The sequence below is a fragment of the Rutidosis leptorrhynchoides genome, chromosome 2 (genome assembly GCF_046630445.1).
Source record: "Rutidosis leptorrhynchoides isolate AG116_Rl617_1_P2 chromosome 2, CSIRO_AGI_Rlap_v1, whole genome shotgun sequence".
Classification (NCBI taxonomy): Eukaryota; Viridiplantae; Streptophyta; class Magnoliopsida; order Asterales; family Asteraceae; genus Rutidosis; species Rutidosis leptorrhynchoides.
This window is the reverse complement of record NC_092334.1, coordinates 350,785,911-350,806,418: the sequence shown is the minus strand read 5'-3', so window position 1 is coordinate 350,806,418 and position 20,508 is coordinate 350,785,911. Positions and strand designations below refer to the sequence as shown.

Below are 20,508 nucleotides of genomic sequence, written 5' to 3'. Positions count from 1 at the left end.
AATTGCACTTTTAATTATCGTACTTTTTAATTATCGCAATTTTATTTATTGTCATTTTATTTATCGCACTTTAATTTATCGCATTTTAATTATTGTCATTTACTTTACGCTTTAAATTAAGTTATTTTTATTTTTAATATTTTACATTAGTTTTTAACTGTGACTAAAGTTTTAAAATCGACAAATCGGTCATTAAACGGTAAAACTCCATTTTATAATAATAATACTACTTATATATATATATATATATATATATATATATATATATATATATATATATATATATATATATATATATATATATATATATATATATATATATATATATATATATATATATTTACAAATATAGTTTTAAAAATATAGCGTTAAACTTGGCTAGCTCCCTGTGGAACGAACCGGACTTACTAAAAACTACACTACTGTACGATTAGGTACACTGCCTATAAGTGTTGTAGCAAGGTTTAGGTATATCCACTCTATAAATAAATAAATAACTTGTGTAAAATTGTATCGTATTTAATAGTATTTCATAACAAATATATAACTATTTCGTATACACATCTACGCACATCAAGTATTTTTGGCGCCGCTGCCGGGGAAAAACAACGCCGAAAGCGCAACGCTATAAAAAAAGAAATTTTTATTAAGTTTTAATTTCTTTTTGTAAAAATACGTTTTAAATATTAAAAATACAAAAATATAAAAAGAAAAAAACAATATATATATATATATATATATATATATATATATATATATATATATATATATATATATATATATATATATATATATATATATAAGAGTTTGTTTAAAATATATAAAATTATAAAATATTTCTATTTCTATTTTAGTTTGTAAAAATATAAGTTTTTATTTATTTTATATAAATACTTTATATAATTGTAAAACAGAAAATTAAAAATAGAAAAAAAGTAAAAAAAATAATAATATACGGGCCTGACACTGTTGCAGCCCAGACTTCTGGCCCGATTTCCTAATTCATGCGATCGCATGAAATTTTAACGAGCACTCCACGTGATCGCATGGAGTGATTTGACAGGCGTGGTACCTTAGTTAAATCGAATTAGGGTTTAATTTATATATAATTATTATTAATTAAATTAGATTTAGGGTTAATTAAAATAATAATTAGTTTAATTTAGTTTTATTTTTACTTTTAATTAGTTTTATTAAGTTTAATTAAATATATAAAACTAATACTTTTATATAAATAATATAAAAATAATATTTTTATATAAAATTGTATTTTTATAACTTTAAGCTTATTTTTACATTTTGAATATATTTATCGTTAATTCATAATTTATATGTTTTTCGTTCGTAATTAGTTTTAAATATAGTATTTGCCGTAGTTATTTCTATTTTTCGATTTTTAAGATTTTTCGTAAAATCCCTGAAGTGCTTTTTCTTTAGATTAAGACTTAAGCGCTTTAGAATTTTGCAACGCCGTTTTAAGATTTTAGTACTTTTTAAGTTATTGCCGTTTTGGATATAGTATTCCTTTTAAGCTTTAATACTTTTAGACGCAACTTTTAATATTTAGTTTTTAGACTTATAAGTTTCGACGCACTACGTTCTTTTTATTATTTTTCGACCTTTTATTTTTCGACGTTTTTCGACGCGATCTTTTTCTTTCTTATTTCTCGCCGCTCTAGTTTTTAGGACATAGAATTTTCTATTTCTTCGCTAAAATTTCTTTAAATTTCGACGAAAAATTATTTTAAGTGGTTAAATTAATAGACATCCAAAATTTTCTAGTTCGTAGTAATAGTTGGATTTGTTAGTGGCGAGTTGTGGGCTTCCGATTTAAAGGGTCATGGCTACCTGCTGCATCTATTGGCTATTCGAAATGTGGGCAGAATCAGAAAAGTCTATTAATTTGATAACTTATATAATTTTTATCTTTTATAACTAATAGGATATTCAGTGAATGCACCGAGCAAAACGTTCACCACCTTTTATACGTTCACCACCTGTAACTCGATCAAGACATCTAGCTAATATTGTCGCCGTTGATTTTTCTTTAGAATCGTCATCCAGTCGACCAAGTACTCCAATTCAAATTTCCGATAATCCATTTTTTGAACCCGATCTCACAATTGAGAATCCGAAGGATATTCAGGGACAATTCAGAGATCCTGAACCATTAATCTTTCCTCCAGAACCACCAATCATTCAAACAGAGATTGTCGAGGAACAAACCATTAAATCAGAATCCTCTAGTGATTCAAATTCAACAAATTCAATCATGAAAAATCTGGAACCTCTAAGTATGGAAGACCGAATGAGAGCTAAACGCACTGGCCAAGGTCACGCAATTACTCAACCAGACATTAATGCGCCAGATTAGGAAATTAAAGGACAAATCCTGCACATGGTGACTAATCAATGCCAATTTAGTGGTGCACCGAAGGAAGATCCAAACGAACATCTTCGTACCTTTAATAGGATCTGTACTTTATTTAAAATAAGAGAAGTGGAGGATGAACATATATATCTCATGTTATTTCCCTAGACTTTAAAGGGAGAAGCCAAAGATTGGTTAGAATTGTTACCTGAAGGGGCGATTGATACATGGGACGTTTCTTAAACAATTCTTTCCGGCATCTAAAGCCGTGAGACTTCAAGGAGAAATTGTTACGTTCACACAAAAGCCAGATGAAACTCTATATGAAGCGTGGACAAGATTTGGAAAGTTATTGAGAGGATGTCCGCAACATGGTTTAGACACTTATCAAATAGTACAAATATTCTACCAAGGATGCGACATCACTACACGAAAAGACATCGATATAGCAGCTTGTGGTTCCATTATGAAGAAAACCGCAACTGAAGCTTACAAAATTATTGATAACACTGCTTCCCACTCACGTGAGTGGCACCAAGAAAAAGATATCGTTAGATCATCTAAAGCAGCTAGAGCCGATTCTAGCCATGAATTTGATTCCATTTCCGCAAAGATAGATGCTGTCGAGAGACGAATGGAAAAGATGACTAAAGATATTCACTCAATACGAATTAGTTGTGAGCAGTGTGGAGGACCACATTTGATAAATGATTGTCTCAGTATTGAAAAACAATGGAACAAAGAGAGAATGTTTCATACATGAACCAAAGGCCAGGAAATAATTATCAGAATAATTATCAACCGCCAAGACCAATCTACAATCAAAACCAGAATTATAACCTAAATGTTCCATAAAATCAACAAGTACCTAATAATACTTACAGCCAGCAAAGACCTATTTTTCAAAACAAACCACTACAAACCGATGATAAAAAGCTAAATTTTGAAGATATGATGTCGAAGCTAGTTGAATCTCAAACTCAGTTTTTCACATCTCAGAAACAAACCAATGAACAAAATGCTCAAGCATTTAGAAATCAACAAGCTTCTATTCAAAATCTGGAACAAGAAATAAGCAACCTAGCAAGGTTGATAGGTGAAAGAAAACCGGGAAGTCTACCTAGCGAAACAAATGCTAACCCCCGGAATGAAATAACTAAAGCCATTACCACAAGAAGTGGTATTACACTTAAACCACCTGAAATACCTGTAATTTCTGATGACGCTATTCCCACTCCACAAGAACTACAATCTGAGCAAGAAAAGGAAAAAGAACCGGTAGTTGAAAAGGTTAATGAAGATAACACAGTTAAGGCCAAACCTTGTGTTAAACCATACCAACCACCACTTCCTTACCCGAGTAAAATGAGAAAAGAAAGACTTGAAGCCGAGTAATCCAAATTCTTGGATATGTTTAAACAAATAAATGTAAATCTTCCTTTCATTGATGTGATTTCAGGAATGCCTAGATATGCTAAATTTCTGAAAGATCTAATCATAAATAGAAAGAAAATGGAAGAACTCTCGGCTGTTACTATGAATGCTAATTGTTCTGCAGTACTGTTGAATAAGATACCAGAAAAATTATCAGATCCAGGAAGTTTCACAATTCCATGTTTTATGGGTAGTCTTAGTTCAATAGAAGCACTGGCAGACTTAGATGCTAGTATATATCTAATGTCGTATTCACTATACGCTAAACTAGACCTCAGAGAATTGAAACCAACACGAATAAGCATACAACTAGTCGATCGATCAGTAAAATATCCTAGAGGGATAATGGAGAACATGCTAGTTAAAGTTGGTACTTTAGTATTTCCAGTAGATTTTGTTATTCTGGACATGGAAGAAGATTCTCGAGTTCCTCTCATATTAGGAAGACCATTCTTAAACACGACTAAAGCAATAATAGTCATGTTCGGTAAGAAACTGACCCTAAGTATAGAGGACGAGAGTGTTACCTTTTCTGTTAATAGAGCCATGCAACAACCGCAATCTGCAGATGATACATGTTATTATATTCAAACTATAGATTCACATGCAGAATTGTTAGAAGAATTTCCAGAATTACAAGGAACAGGAGAATGTTCTTTAAGAGAAGGAACTGAACCAATTGATGAAGCTGAAATGTTAGCCGCACTCATGGCTAATGATTATGAACCAACAACAGAAGAAATTCAAATGCTAAAAGAAGAAGACATATATCGATACAAATCATCGATAGAAGAACCACCGACATTAGAGTTAAAGCCACTTCCAAACCATTTGGAATACGCTTATTTACATGGTGAATCTGAATTACCTGTAATAATATCGTCTTCTCTTACTGAGAATAAAAAATCTCAACTCATTTCTGTGCTAAAAGCTCATAAACCAGCTATTGCATGGAAGATTCATGATATTAAAGGAATAAGTCCTTCGTATTACACACATAAAATCCTTATGGAAGAAGGTCATAAAACGTATGTGCAAAGCCAACGAAGACGAAATCCTAATATGCAAGATGTTGTTAAGAAAGAAATTATTAAAATGCTTGATGCAGGTTTAATTTATCCAATCTCTGATAGTCCATGGGTAAGCCCAGTTCAATGCGTACCTAAGAAGGGTGGCATGACTGTCATCACAAATGAAAAAATGAGCTTATTCCTACTGGGACAGTAACAGGATGGTGTGTTTGCATAGATTATAGAAAATTAAATGACGCCACCAGAAAAGAACACTTTCCCTTACTTTTCATTGATCAAATGTTGGAAAGATTAGCCGGAAATAGTTACTATTGTTTTCTTGACGGTTTTTCCGGATACTTTCAAATTCCAATCGCACCCGAGGATCAAGAGAAAACCACATTCACGTGCCCTTATGGTACTTTTGCTTACAAACGCATGCCATTTGGACTTTTCAACGCCCCTGCAACCTTTCAAAGGTGCATGATGGCGATTTTTCATGACATGATAGAAGAATGCATGGAAGTTTTCATGGATGACTTTTCAGTCTTCGGTGATACATTTGAATCATGTCTAGTTAATCTTGAACGAATGCTTATTAGATGCGAACAATCAAATCTAGTTCTTAATTGGGAGAAATGCCATTTCATGGTTAGAGAAGGCATCATTCTTGGTCATAAAATTTCAAAAGAAGGAATTGAAGTGGATAGAGCCAAAGTAGATGTAATTGCTAAACTTCCACATCCCACCAATGTTAGAGGAGTTAGGAGTTTTCTAGGGCATGCCGGTTTTTACCGACGTTTCATAAACGATTTTTCCAAAATTGCCACTCCTATGAATAAACTCCTAGAAAAAGATGCTCCATTCATCTTTTCGGATGAATGCATCAAATCTTTCAATATTCTTACAGAAAAACTCACTAATGCGCCGATCATGATAACTCCAAATTGGAATCTACCATTTGAACTCATGTGTGATGCAAGTGATTTTGAAATGGGAGCCGTTTTAGGACAAAGGATTGAAAAACGATTTCAATCTATTTATTACGCTAGTAAGACTTTACAAGGAGCACAAACGAACTACACAACTACTGAAAAAGAACTCCTTGCTATTGTCTTTGCTTTTGACAAATTTCGTTCATATCTCGTTCTAGCTAAAACGGTGGTCTATACCGATCATTCTGCTCTTAGATATCTATTTTCAAAACAAGATGCCAAACCACGATTAATCCGTTGGATCTTACTCCTACAAGAGTTCGATATTGAAATCCGAGACAAAAAGGGAGCAGAAAATCTCGCAGCTGATCATCTTTCTCGTCTTGAAAATCCTGAATTAGAAGTTCTAAATGAATCGGCCATACAAGATAACTTTTCTGATGAATATCTATTGAAGATAGATTATAATGAAATTCCATGATTTGAAGACTATGCAAATTACTTAGTATGTGGATTCCTTGAAAAATAGTTGTCGTACCAAAAATGAAAGAAATTCTTTAGTGATATAAAACACTATTTCTGGGAAGATCTACATTTGTTTAAAAGTTGTCCTGATGGAATAATACGCCGATGTGTATTCGGATATGAAGCTAGTCAAATATTAAATCATTGTCACACAGGACCAACAGGAGGGCATTATGGGCCTCAACTCACAGCAAGAAAAGTTTACGATGCTGGATTCTATTGGCCTACAATTTTCAAAGACGCACACCTTCTTTGCAAATCCTGTGATGCATGTCAAAGTTCCGAAAAAATAAGTCAACGTGTTGAAATGCCATAAAATGTCATTCAAGTATGTGAAGTATTTGACGTTTGGGGTATTGACTTTATGGGTCGATTTCCAAAATCTCATAATAATCTCTACATTCTCGTTGCCATTGATTATGTATCTAAATGGGCGGAAGCACAAGCTCTCCCAACTAACAATGCACGAGTTGTAGTCAACTTCTTAAAACGTCTTTTTGCTAGGTTCAGAACACTGAAAGCTTTAATAAGTGATCGGGGTACTCATTTTTGTAATAATCAACTTGAGAAAGTTCTTAAAAGATATGGAGTAACTCATAAAATCTCAACTGCTTATCATCCACAAACAAGTGGACAAGTTGAAAATACCAACCGAGCTTTAAAACATATTCTAGAGAAAATCGTAGGATCAAATCCAAAGGAATGGTCCATAAAATTGGAGGATGCACTCTGGGCTTTTAGAACAGCCTACAAAACTCCAATTGGGACCACACCTTTTAAACTCGTTTACGGAAAAGCATGTTACCTTCCAGTAGAAATTGAACACAAAGCATTTTGGGCTTTGAAGACATGTAATCTTGATTTACATGAAGCCGGACGTCTACGGTTAAGTCAACTAAACGAATTAGAAGAATTAAGACATGAAGCATATGAAAATTCGTTAATCTATAAGGAAAGAACGAAGAAATGGCATGATAAAAGAATCAGAAGTTCAAAAGAATTTAAAGAAGGAGACATAGTTCTTCTTTTCAATTCACGATTCGAGCTATTTTCTGGAAAATTGAAATCAAGATGGTCTGGACCATTCATAGTCAAAAGAGTTTTCCCGTACGGAACAGTAGAGTTAATAAATTCAAATGGGATTGAATTTAAAGTTAATGGTCACAGAGTTAAACATTACATAGATAGTCCAATGGAATTTGAAGATGAAGTTAATCACAATTTCGACACCATAGCTAACTAAGTGTGGGAAGGTTCGAATCTTTTTAGGATAATATATATTTCTGTTAGAGTAAGATATTATGTTTTCGTGTAGTTTCCGAGAATGGAATCCGAATGGTCTTTCCCTAGCAGACCCTAAAGAACTAGTCTTCTCCCTCCATTCTAAATTTTTATTTTTTTTTAGGTTTTATGAGATGAAGAATTCCTTTGATCTGAACCATGGTCTAATGCTACACGCTATGATTACTAAACGTAATAATGACACACTTTCGAGTGAATTGGTATCATTCATAAGAGAAAAAAATGGAGGGAGTAAGAAAAGAACTCAGGAAAGATCATCATAAGATACATTTTGGTAAAGGCAAATTAAAGTCCTCAACAAAAAGAAGAGCACGACACCTTGAAAGATGTCATAAATGCATAAAATGGTCACACGAAGGTAAATGTTCAAATAATCAAACATATTCAAATACCGAATTTGTTACTCTATGCAGAGAAGGACCGTTCATATGTTTAGAAGAAAAGATATTAAAGAATCGAGGTTATGCTTACGTAGCTATGGAGAACCAAATCACACGACTCTCCTATGAGTCAGCTAAAGCAGGTCTCTGAGAATTCTATCTCACAGGTAAGTATGTACAGTTTTTTTTTATTATTGCTTTTAACCTTTTGATAATAAACGCTGAATCGTTCGCTATAAAGTATTAAATTGGTATTCAATAAAATTAGGTATGCGTAACCGAAATTATTGATATCATACAAAAATTTGTTACATCACTGCGAAATTTACCGTTTATTCTTAAGGTATAAATATCTTTAATCAATCAACCCAAAATATTTCAGAAATTCGTCAGGAGTAAAACTAGGTTATGGAACCAAAATTACTTTACCGAAAAGAGGGGCGTATATTTTTGATAATATTTGATTGATTAAAGTGGGATAAAAAGACCAAAAAGATTTTTAATTTTAATTTTTATCTTGTTTTTAAAATTAATATATAAATATTAAATTAATATTATAAACTTTTTAAATCATTATATTTAAGTTTTTAAATATTTTAAAAATTAATATTTTTAAGTTTGTAAAATTAATGTACAAAAATATTAATAATATTAATATGAAATTTTATGCATTTTAAATTTAAGTTTGGTGTGAATTTAAAAACAAAAATTTACTTTATTTCACTAAGTTAAAAATATGATTTTAAAATTCGTCATGAGTTGAAAACTAGGTCGTTGAACCGAAATTGCTTTACCCGAGGGCGGAACGAGAACTTTTATTATCATTATTTTTAATGTTATTGAATTAAAGTATGCAAAAAACACTAAAATAAACCCAAAAAAATCTTTGCTTTTAAAAACAACGCTTAAAAAAGTGACAAATTTTAATATTTTGTCGAGAGACGGACTAGGACAACGATCCGAAACGCCCTCATTCTAAAAGAAACAAAATTTTAAATAAAATTAATTATTTGTTTTAAAAGTATAAGGTTTTTATATAAAAAAAATAACAGACCCCATGCGATCGCATGGGGTTTCCCCTTCATTTCCATGCGGTCGCATGGCCAAGAAAAACAGGTCAGGAACAAAAGCATACGAGCTGCTTCTGCTCTTCACAATAACACACACAAAAACACACAAAACTCTCTCAAAAACACCCCTAAATTCGCCATTTTTTCACCAAAATTCACCAAATCTCTTGCTATAATCCGCTCTAATCATGAATTTGTTAAGAAGTTTTTCAAAGATGGTAACAATTACACCCCTAAACCTCTTTAAATTTGATTTTTAGTGTTCTTGAGCTATAATTTACCTAATTTGATTTTGTTAATTTATAGTGTAATTAGAGTTAAATTGATAGTATATTATGCATGTATAACCTAGATTGATGCTATTTAACATGATTTGAAGCCAAAAACTTAATTTTTTTTAGAAATCTAGGGTTTGTGTTCTTGAGCAATTCGAGGCTTTTTGATATAAACAGGTTATGGCCGAATTTTGTCATGAATTATTGCTAAATTAAGTAGTGTAACATGTTTAGGTAGCTAAATGATCCAAACTTTGATCCTAAACATGATTTTTGAGAATTAAAGTGGACTTTTTAGGTCTAAAATTCATGAACTTGATTAAATTGATGTAAATGCCATTTGAAACTTGTTTAATTGCTAGTAATGGTTATTTTAACATGTTATTTGAGTTGAATGCTTATGAACTTTGTAAAGATTTTCATATATGCTTATTTGAAAAAGTGTAGAATTGTAAAAATTGTGAAAATGTGTATAAGTTTAATATAGATTAAACATGTTATTGTAATTGTTTTAATTTATTATTTTGCTAACACTAATGCATATTTGGATGCACAAATTTTGTGTTTAATGTGTTTTGCAGAGATTTACTGATACTGATGGTGCATCATCATCATCTAGGCAACCTGCTCCAGAACCTGAACCAGAAATGCAATATGATCCGGAGCAACAACAGGAACAACAACAACCTGATCAACACGTACCATATTATGATCCACAACAAGAATATATTAATGCCTACGTAATTTTTCCTATTCATCCGATAGTAGAACACCCAACGATTCATGAAGAACAGTTGCATCCCAATTTGAGATTTGATCGAAGTTGGAGAGATTACCCGACATACCAAAATAACAAATTTAAACTGGTAACGAAAAATGTAGAAGTGCCGAGGGTAATCGATTGGGAGCCTTTGAAAAGGGTCCAACTAGTTAACTCAGTTAGACATCATCTGATCCAAAGGTATGGAAGCTCTTCTTTTCCCGATTGGGAAAGTTTATTCACCATTCTTAGGCCTGTATATAAAGAGTGGTGCGTTGAGCTTATGAGTACTATTTCACTTAATGCGGATGTAGTTAGGTTAGATGATACAAGTTTTCTTAGATTTTTACTTGGCCCATGCTGGACATGACTAGGGCTTTACAGATTTACACTCCTGGTGAATTACTACTACCCGATTGTACAAATTTGATTTATCATGGGGAGCGGGTAGATAGGAATTTTGACGCGAACGCCGTCTGGAGGCGTATGTCAGATTATAATGTTTTTACGCTGGGAGGAAGACACTCCTATTTAGATATTAACAAAGCAGAGCTACGTATTATACATAGATTTTTAGCTAATTCGATTACACAAAGAGGTAAAAATAAAGAGAAGATAATCTTACACGATTTATTTTACCTTAAGTGTATTCGAAACCCTAGAAGCTTTGTTAATATCCCCTACTATGTTGGTTTTTATCTATCCAAAATAGTGGCAGGAATACAGGACGGGGGAATAATAGGAGGAGGTATTTTTGTTACTCTCATTGGAGAGTATTTGGGTGTAGATAGGGATCAAGGGGGTCCACTGATGGTGTGTAGGGAACAGGTGGACACTTTAGGATTGAAGGTCTATCAGGGTGCCAAGGTATTAAAGAGCAGACGCAATCAGGCAATACCATATGATGGTAATCATCCACAGATAGAGAGAGGTTCATATGAGAAAATGGAGGAACCGGATGACATTAGGGATGTCATTAGGGAGGCTATGACTGATGTCTAGCAGCGTATAGATGAGGAAGAAATGACAAACTAGGATAGACATAGTCGGTACGAGCAGTGGCAAGCCGAGAATGTGTACGAGCATTCCAGGCAACGACAGCATGATAGATGGCACTATCATCAGCATCAGATCATGAGCCAGCTATCACCTCAGGTACCAAATAACTACGTACCGACCCAACCTGCTTACTATCCTCCACACCAGCCCGATATGCGACCACCATTTACTCTCTACGACCCTAACCAGGCCTATCAGTACACCTATAACCAACCGTGGAACCCGCCCGACGACATGAACTGGAACCCCTATCCAGATTGATATAGTTCCCGTTGGTGATTTTTATCTTTTTATTATTTTTATTTACTTATGTTTTAAACATATAATATTGTGATACTTTTATGTAAGTTTTAACATTTTTATTATTTTGTACTAATATTTCATATTTGATTTGAAAGTGGGATGTTAAGTCCATTTCAAATTACCAAGCATGTTATTATTTGTATGTATGTATATTGTCAATTGTACACAACAGGGTAAAACAGCGAACTTTCAAAGACTGGTATTAAGTTCAGCAAAAGCTACTAATTTTGACGACAAAACGAAAAACAAATGTGATGTAACAACAAGACGAAATGAACAAATGATGTGCACAATTTATCATTCAGCAAACAAACGCCAATATGTTTGGAAACTTTGGTAAAATTTAATCATTTTTATACGCTAATCACCCTCAATAATTTAAATTGTTACTGATTTCTTGCAATTGAGGGCATTGCAAGATCTTAAGTGTGGAAAGGGGTTAAATTCTTTCGGATTTTTAAAATTTTCAACTTAAACACTTGGTTACCATTAAAAATACTAGTAACGCAGTAGTTGTATTAGAATCTAGTGCTCTCTGATAATAAAGAACAACCCTAGTCTTATATACTGACTACCCAATTCTAGTAAAATTTTTCAAAATTTTCAAATAAATGAATTCAAAATCATTTTTATACATACTTATGAACGATAAAACTAGGTGTTAAACACCGAAATTATTGTTACCTCGGAAAGGACATAAATTGAGAAACAATCCAAAATGTTAGAATTCATTTAAAATGGAATAGAGGACAATAAAAAGGCAAAGAAAGGAAAATAAAAGCCAAGTGTGGGAAAAATTTACCAAGTTATTTAGAACATATGTCACATATTTTTGTACAAATAATTGAAGATATTTTTGTTTTGGACAATTTTAATCAGTTTTACCCAGTTTATTGTAATATAAATGAAATTTAAAAGGAAGTAAAGTCTTCTGAAAGAAAAAGAAACACGCTTCTTGATTTAGGTCAGGAAGTTGTCGTCCAGACTAGTTGTAGAGTCTACAAAAAACCTTGAAATGTTTTCTCGAAAATCAGCTGGAAATCCACGGACCTCAGCATCAAACAGGGTCGCCAAGTGGTCAGACTTATCCTAACCATGAGAGGATCTGTCTCGTACAATAGGGGGGCACCATGCAAATTAGCTCATAAGACTAATGAATCAGATCCCCAGAAAGGATAATCTCCTTAAAGATCAAAAATCAGCTTTTAAGACTGATATTACTCAATCCTTAAGATTGACCTTATAGATTGAGAATTCAAACTCATGGAATTCGATGATATCTAAACTCGAGCTTGAACGAGAAAATATTTTGATCAAATTAAAACCGGTTTGTTTTCTGAAAACCCATTTTCAATGCGTTCATTACCATTGAACGTAAAATCCTAGGAATTCACCTGGAATTCATTAGGTCACCTGAACCAAATCGGGTGTCAACTGTAAGAACGGTGGTTGCATAGCATGGTCGAAGACAAGACCTTGTGCCAGACCAAAAAACTATAGGGTGATCTTTACTATTGCTCCTACAAAGGATAGTAATTGCATCCGACACGTTATAGACCATAATCAAAAGCATGTCACGGGACATTGCCTTAACAGTTGCTTATTCAACGCTTTCCTTTACAATCGGACGGTAGTTTACCGAAAGGTAATATACGGAGCAAGTATACTGGACGTGTTGCTTTCCTAATACAAGGATAGCAAGTGGGTAACACAAAACCGCAAGTTTTGAGCTAAAATTTTAAATACACAACCCACACAACCCACAAAAACAATTTGCAAACACCGGTGAAGGGTTATTCCGGAAAACTTATCTAGGGTAAAAGCTAGATTGAATTTTAAAAAGATCAAATGTTTTCATAAAGATCCAATTTCCTAAAAGGATCTAAATTTTCATAGTCATGTGGGACTGTAAACCACAACGTTACTATCATTGTTCATACCGCCAAATCAAAATCACTAATGTACAAAGTGTGAAGAATAAAGAAGTGATTCTAGTATTTTTATTTCAAGACTATATTGCTTGAGGACAAGCAACGCTCAAGTGTGGGAATATTTGATAATGCTAAAAACGAACATATATTTCATAGCATTATCCCTCAAGAAAGACAAGCTTTTAGTTGCAATTGTTCTATTTACAAGTGATATTCGTTTAAATATTAAAAGGTGAAGACAAAAGACAGATTCGACGAATTGAAGACGCAAACGACCAAAAAGCTCAAAAGTATAAAGTACAATCAAAGTGGTTCAATTTATTCATTTAACCTTGACCAAACCCTTACGATTCACGAACCATTATAATTGGATTGGAAAATATACGTATATATATATATATATATATATATATATATATATATATATTTTTTTTTACAAAAATATAATATTAACTTGGTCAAAAAACTTCCTGATTTAAAATAATATATTTTGATAAACAACGAGTCACTGATTTATAGTAGCAAATGACCACAACGCTCAATTTTATAAGTTACATTTTTTATAAGGTAATTTATTGATGAGTAAGTCAAATTATTAATAAGGGTACACGTCGCGTAACGTAAAAGGCTAGTTTTCTAAACGTACGAAAGTGCGTTCGAAAAACCGAAAGTGGTACACGAGTCGAGTATCAACGTACGAGTCAACGGACCTAAAATTACAAGTCAACTATGTACATGAATATAATATAATATATATATAATTAATATAAATTATATATATATATATATATATATATATATATATATATATATATATATATATATATATATATATATATATATATATAATATGTCGACAAACAAGAAAATAAAAAAATTGTGAGCTGGATTTTGGGGCCATGCGACCGCATGAGAAATAGGCATAAAACCCATGCGATCGCATGGCAGTCAGAATTCGAAAACATTCTATAAATTGGCCAGTTTGCTCAACACACACACACACACATATTAATATCTATATTACTCCGTATTATATTTTATATTTATTATTTATATTATTATTATTATTAAGATTAATATTATTATTAATCTTATAGTTAGGAGTATTATTATTAGTATTATTATACATAAAATACTACGACGAGGTCATGAGCGAATTATTTTCAAACAAGCCTTCCGAGCGGGATAGAGTTAGGAAAACTATGGGTTATAACTATGGAGGTTATTGGTAATGTTTGTGAGTATTGTTCGCAAGTCAAACTAGTATTTATCATCTCCGTTGCGTCTACGCACTTTTCTGCAATATTGAATCACAATATTGATACGTAAGCATTTATATCTTATCTTTTATATATTAATAGTGTATCCATGTCTAGTGCTTGAGTATATATGTTTATGCATGCTTGTATGCTTTAATTTTGTCGTTAGATAGTTTATGATGAATCACGAATTTGATACATATATTATTGATAAAAGGTATATGATATGCATGTCATTGAAAAGCTGTCAAAAAATTAATAACTTTTCATTTAGAAATCGTATGTTTTCGATGAACGGATTAAAAGTTATGGTCAACTGAATTATAATTAACATTAATTGAAATTGCTTTTGAATCAGTAATTGATATTTAAACAACTTGTTTATAAGATTGATAAATTGGATTTTCAAATATTACTAATCGAGTAAATGAATTTCTATATAAGGCACGTCTCGTCTTGTTGAACAGTTGTCAAAGTTGACTGTCTTATCATGTTTTAAAGCTTTATAAACACTATAATCTGATTTTCCAAGTATTGGAAAACTATATGAAAATCATGTTCGATTGCCATGATAATTCAAATATAATATAGCCACTGAAATAAATAATATTTTGAGTTCGATAAACTATAAATTCGTTAAATTATCAAGACTTATACTATGTTAATAAACATGTATAGATTTAAAGATCATATTGGGTCAGGTTGACTTTTGAGATGACTTTTGTTAAACTTCTGCATGTGCGTCTCGAGCATTAGGATTGTGATACATTATGATCCAACCTAGCTTTTAAGACATATATTGACCAACATATGTTCTCTAGGTTGATATCTAAGGTTATTTTGCATTCCGAGTTCGGTCACATTTCGGTGAATGACCTTATGTGCTGCTAAGGTGAGTTTCATTTGCTCCCTTTTTAGTTGCTTTTGCAATCTATATTTTTGGGCTGAGAATATATGCACTTTATTTTAAACAAAATGGATACAAGTACATACTAAATTCTACACTGAGTTTGAACCAAAAATCCCTTAGCTTTGGTAACTAGTAACTGCCAATTATAAGAACTGATGGGCGCGAGTAGTAGTATATGGATCCATAGGGCTTGATATCCCCGTCCGAGCTAGAGCACTAGCCTTTTAACGGACGTATGCTACTTGAGAAGCGTACACGTTGGTTTGCGTGGATTATTAAGATGATTATACAAAGGGTACGAATTATATATACGTTAAGTTTAGTTACCAGCGTGCTCAATTTTGTAGAATATTTTGATAAACGTTTCGGGTGAAACAACTGAAATCTTGTGATCCACCTTTATATATGTAACGACTCGTCAAAATCGCTATTGATGCGGCACGTTAATCATTGATTCCACAGTGAGGTTTTGATCTCTATATGATACGTTTTGATAAAATATTGAATTCATTAAAATAAGTGACTTTCTAAACATAGAAAGTTATAAACATGTGGGCGAGTGCTTAGGTATAAGCAAAACCCCAAAATACATAAGTCTTTAATTTACAGGTTGACATCACAGTCCAATTATTTATTACACAACGCAGTTTTATTTCGAATGCAATAAACTTTGTACAAAGCATGAGAGACTCCATGCAGGTAACAAGCACATCACAGCGGAAGCAGTCTAAGGACCTGAGAATAAAACATGCTAAAAAGTCAACACGAATGTTGGTGAGTTATAGGTTTAATTGCTCTAGTCATAAACATATATAAAGATAGACCACAAGATTTCATCAAAAGTTTATCAATAGATCCTACGTAATAGAGCACCCTGGTAACTAAACTTAACGCTATAGTGATAATTACCCCATTCGTTTTAATACACGCAAACCAACGTGTCTTAAACTCAAATAACATACGTCCGTTAAAAGGCTAGCGCTCTAGCTCGGACGGGGATGTCAAGCCCTATGGATCCATATACAATTATTCGCGCCCACCAGTCCATATCCTATGTACTGGCAGCTACTAGTTACCAAAGCTAAGGGATTTTTGGTTTAACTCAGTGTAGAATTTAGTATGTACTTGTGTCTTATTGCGTTTAAAATAAATTGCATGTATTCTCAGCCCAAAAATATTTAAAGTATTTAAAAAGGGAGACTATAAACTTACTATTCAATATTCAGACTCAATATTGTAGGAAAATTGTGTAGACATAATGATGGTAGACGACTGTATGGTTGGCCTTGGATTCAAGAACAATACCCCGAACTATACCCAATATTTCCTTAGCTTAAAACGGTTTGAAACCCGAATTAAAAACACCCTCGTATATACCTTATTATTATTAAGCTTAAATTTAAAATTATAAATTATAAATATAATTATATATTACAGAGAAGAATGAAAATGTTCGTCGAGTAAACTGGTGTATTTATAATACTTTTCCGTTTACTGTAGCTCATGCGATCGCATGAGTTTTCAGTGTTTTTGCCATGCGATCGCATGGCCGCCTTTTTCGTTTTTGTTTGCTAGTTCGTCGACATCAAATAGTGTTTACTGTAGCAAATAGTGTTTATTGTAGCAAATAGTGTTTAATGTAGCAAATCACTGTAGCAAAGTCGTTTTCACCATTTCACTGTAGCAAATAGTGTTTTACTGTTGCAAATAGTGTTTTACTGTAGCAAAGTCGTTTTTACAGTAGCAAGTAGTGTTTTACTTGTACATCTTATAATATATATATATATATATATATATATATATATATATATATATACATAATATTAAATCATATAGAGAATTGGTTTAAATTAGTCAAAATTTTCCGAGTCATCACATAACCTCCCCGTTAAAGAAAATTTCATCCCGAAATTTTGAGTAGTACCTATTTTATGAGCGATATCAGTGAACAAATGTGGATACTTTTGCTTCATTTGATCCTCACGTTCCCAACTAACCCTAACTATCGGTATTTTGCTTTGTTTTAATTGTTTGACCTCGCGGTCCATGATTTCAACAGGTTCTTCGATAAAATGGAGTTTATCATTGATTCGTATTTCGTCAAGAGGAATTACGACATCCTCTTCAGCTAAACATTTCTTTAAATTTGACACGTGAAATGTGTCATGAACACTACTAAGTTTTTGCGGTAGCTTTAATCGATAAGCAACTGCTCTAATTCTTTCGGTGATTTCAAAGGGTCCTACGTACCTAGGACTTAGCTTTCCTCGTTTACCGAATCGTACAACACCTTTCCAGGGTGACACTTTCAACATGACTTTGTCGCCCACTTGAAATTCTAGCTGTTTTCTTCTTACATCAGCATAACTCTTTTGGTGACTCATGGCCGTTTTCAATCGCTGTTGTATTTGAATGATCTTTTCGGTGGTTTCATGAATAATTTCTGGTCCGGTAAGTTGTCTTTCTCCTACTTCACTCCAACAAATAGGAGACCTGCACTTTCTACCGTAAAGTGCTTCAAATGGCACTGCGTTGATGCTTGTATGATAGCTGTTATTGTATGAGAATTCTGCCAATGGTAGATGTTTATCCCATCCGTTTTCGAAATCGATGACACATGCCCTCAGCATGTCTTCTAGGGTTTGAATGGTTCTTTCACTTTGGCCATCTGTCTGGGGGTGATATGCTGTACTCATATCCAAACGTGTCCCCATTGCTTTCTGTAAAGTTTGTCAGAACCTTGAAGTAAATCGGCTGTCGCGATCAGAGATGATGGACACAGGCACACCGTGTCTAGAAATAACTTCTTTTATGTAAACTTATGCCAACTTTTCCATCTTATCGATTTCTCGTATCGGTAAAAAGTGAGCAGACTTAGTGAGACGATCCACAACAACCCAGATGGTGTCGTAACCTCCCACTGTTTTCGGTAGCTTTGTGATAAAATCCATGGTAATACATTCCCACTTCCATTGAGGAATCTCTGGTTGTGTCAGCAGTCCTGACGGTTTCTGATGTTCAGCCTTGACCTTGGCGCAAGTCAGGCACTTTCCAACATAAGTAGCAATGTCGACTTTCATGTTGGGCCACCAATAGAACTTCTTGAGATCGTGGTACATTTTCCCGTTTCCCGGGTGAATTGAGTACTTCGTTTTGTGTGCTTCATCCAGTACTAGTTGCCTTAGGTTACCATGTTTTGGTACTCATATCCTACCAGCAAAATACAGGGTTTCATCGGCTTTTACTTTAAGTTGTTTTTCTAACCCTTTGCTCATTTCGCCTTTTTCATTTTCTTCTTTTAAAGCTTCTAACTGTGCTGCTTGAATTTGCTTTGTGAGATCGGTACGAATTGTATTGTTCAAAGCTCGGACCCTAAGAGGTTTTACTCTTTCTTTTCGACTTAGGGCATCAGCTACAACATTAGCCTTTCCGGGGTGGTAACGGATTTCACAATCGTAATCATTCAACAACTCTATCCAGCGACGTTGCCTCATATTGAGTTGTTTTTGATCAAAAATATGCTGAAGACTCTTATGATCGGTGTACACTGTACACTTGGTGCCATATAGATAGTGTCTCCATATTTTGAGTGCAAAAACTACTGCTCCAAGTTCCAAATCGTGCATCGTATAGTTCTTTTCATGAATTTTTAGTTGTCGTGAGGCATATGCGATAACTTTTGTGCGTTGCATTAATACACATCCTAAACCTTGGCGCGAAGCGTCACAATAGATCACGAAATCATCATTTCCTTCTGGTAATGACAAAATGGGTGCAGACGTTAACTTCTTCTTTAATAACTGGAATGAGGATTCCTATTCTGTGGACCAATCATACTTCTTTCCCTTTTGAGTCAATGCAGTTAAAGGTTTGGCAATTCTAGAGAAATCTTGGATGAATCTTCGGTAGTAACCAACAAGACCTAAGAATTGGCGGATTTGTGTTGGAGTCTTCGGTGTTTCCCATTTACTAATGGCTTCGATCTTGGCAGGGTCAACTTTAATTCCATGTTTACGGACAACATGGCCCAAAAATTGTACTTCTTGTAACCAGAAATCACACTTCGAAAATTTTGCGTACAATTCTTCTTTCTTGAGTATCTCTAGTACCAGTCTTAAGTGTTGCTCATGTTCTTCCTTGTTCTTCGAGTAAATCAATATGTCGTCGATAAAAACAATGACAAATTTGTCTAAATACGGTCTACAGATGCGATTCATTAGATCCATGAATACTGCTGGAGCATTAATTAATCTAAAAGGCATGACTAGTAACTCATAGTGACCGTAACGGGTTCTGAACGCGGTTTTATGAACATATTCTTCCTTCACTCCCAGCTGATGATATCCGGAGCGTAGATCAATCTTAGAATAAACACTTGATCCTTGCAATTGATCAAACAAATCATCAATCCTCGGTAATGGGTACCGATTCTTGATCATTAATTTGTTTAATTCTCGGTAATCTATGCACATTCTCATAGATCCATCCTTCTTCTTGACGAACAGAATAGGAGCACCCCAAGGTGAAAAACTGGGACGAATAAATCCACGGTCCGAAAATTCTTGCAACTGGTCTTGTAATTCTTGCATTTCTGAAGGTGCAAGTCTATATGGAGATCGGGCTACAGGTGCAGCTCCTGGTATGAGATCAATCTGGAATTCTACACATCTATGTGGAGGTAGCCCCGGTAATTCTTCTGGAAATACTCCGGGATATTCTCTTACAACCGGCATGTCATCAATGCTTCTTTCTTCAGTATCGATCTTCTTTACGTGTGCCAGAATAGCATAACAACCTTTTCTTATAAGTTTCTGAGCCTTCATACAGCTGATAAGGTTCAGCTTCGAGTTGCTCTTCTCCTCATAAATCATTAATGACGTTTCATCCTTACGAGGGATGCGGATTGCTTTTTCAGCGCAAACAACTTCCGCTCTTGTTTTGGACATCCAGTCCATGCCAACGATTACGTCAAAACTTCTTAATT

At 33.6% G+C, this 20,508-nt stretch overlaps 1 non-coding gene across 1 annotated transcript; it reads right to left on the bottom strand.

The window, feature by feature from the left end:
* Positions 1-2,642: 2,642 nt before the first annotated feature.
* LOC139895277 (small nucleolar RNA R71) lies at positions 2,643-2,749 on the bottom strand. The gene has a single exon (XR_011775736.1). It is a non-coding gene; the product is annotated as a small nucleolar RNA R71 (small nucleolar RNA).
* Positions 2,750-20,508: the final 17,759 nt, after the last annotated feature.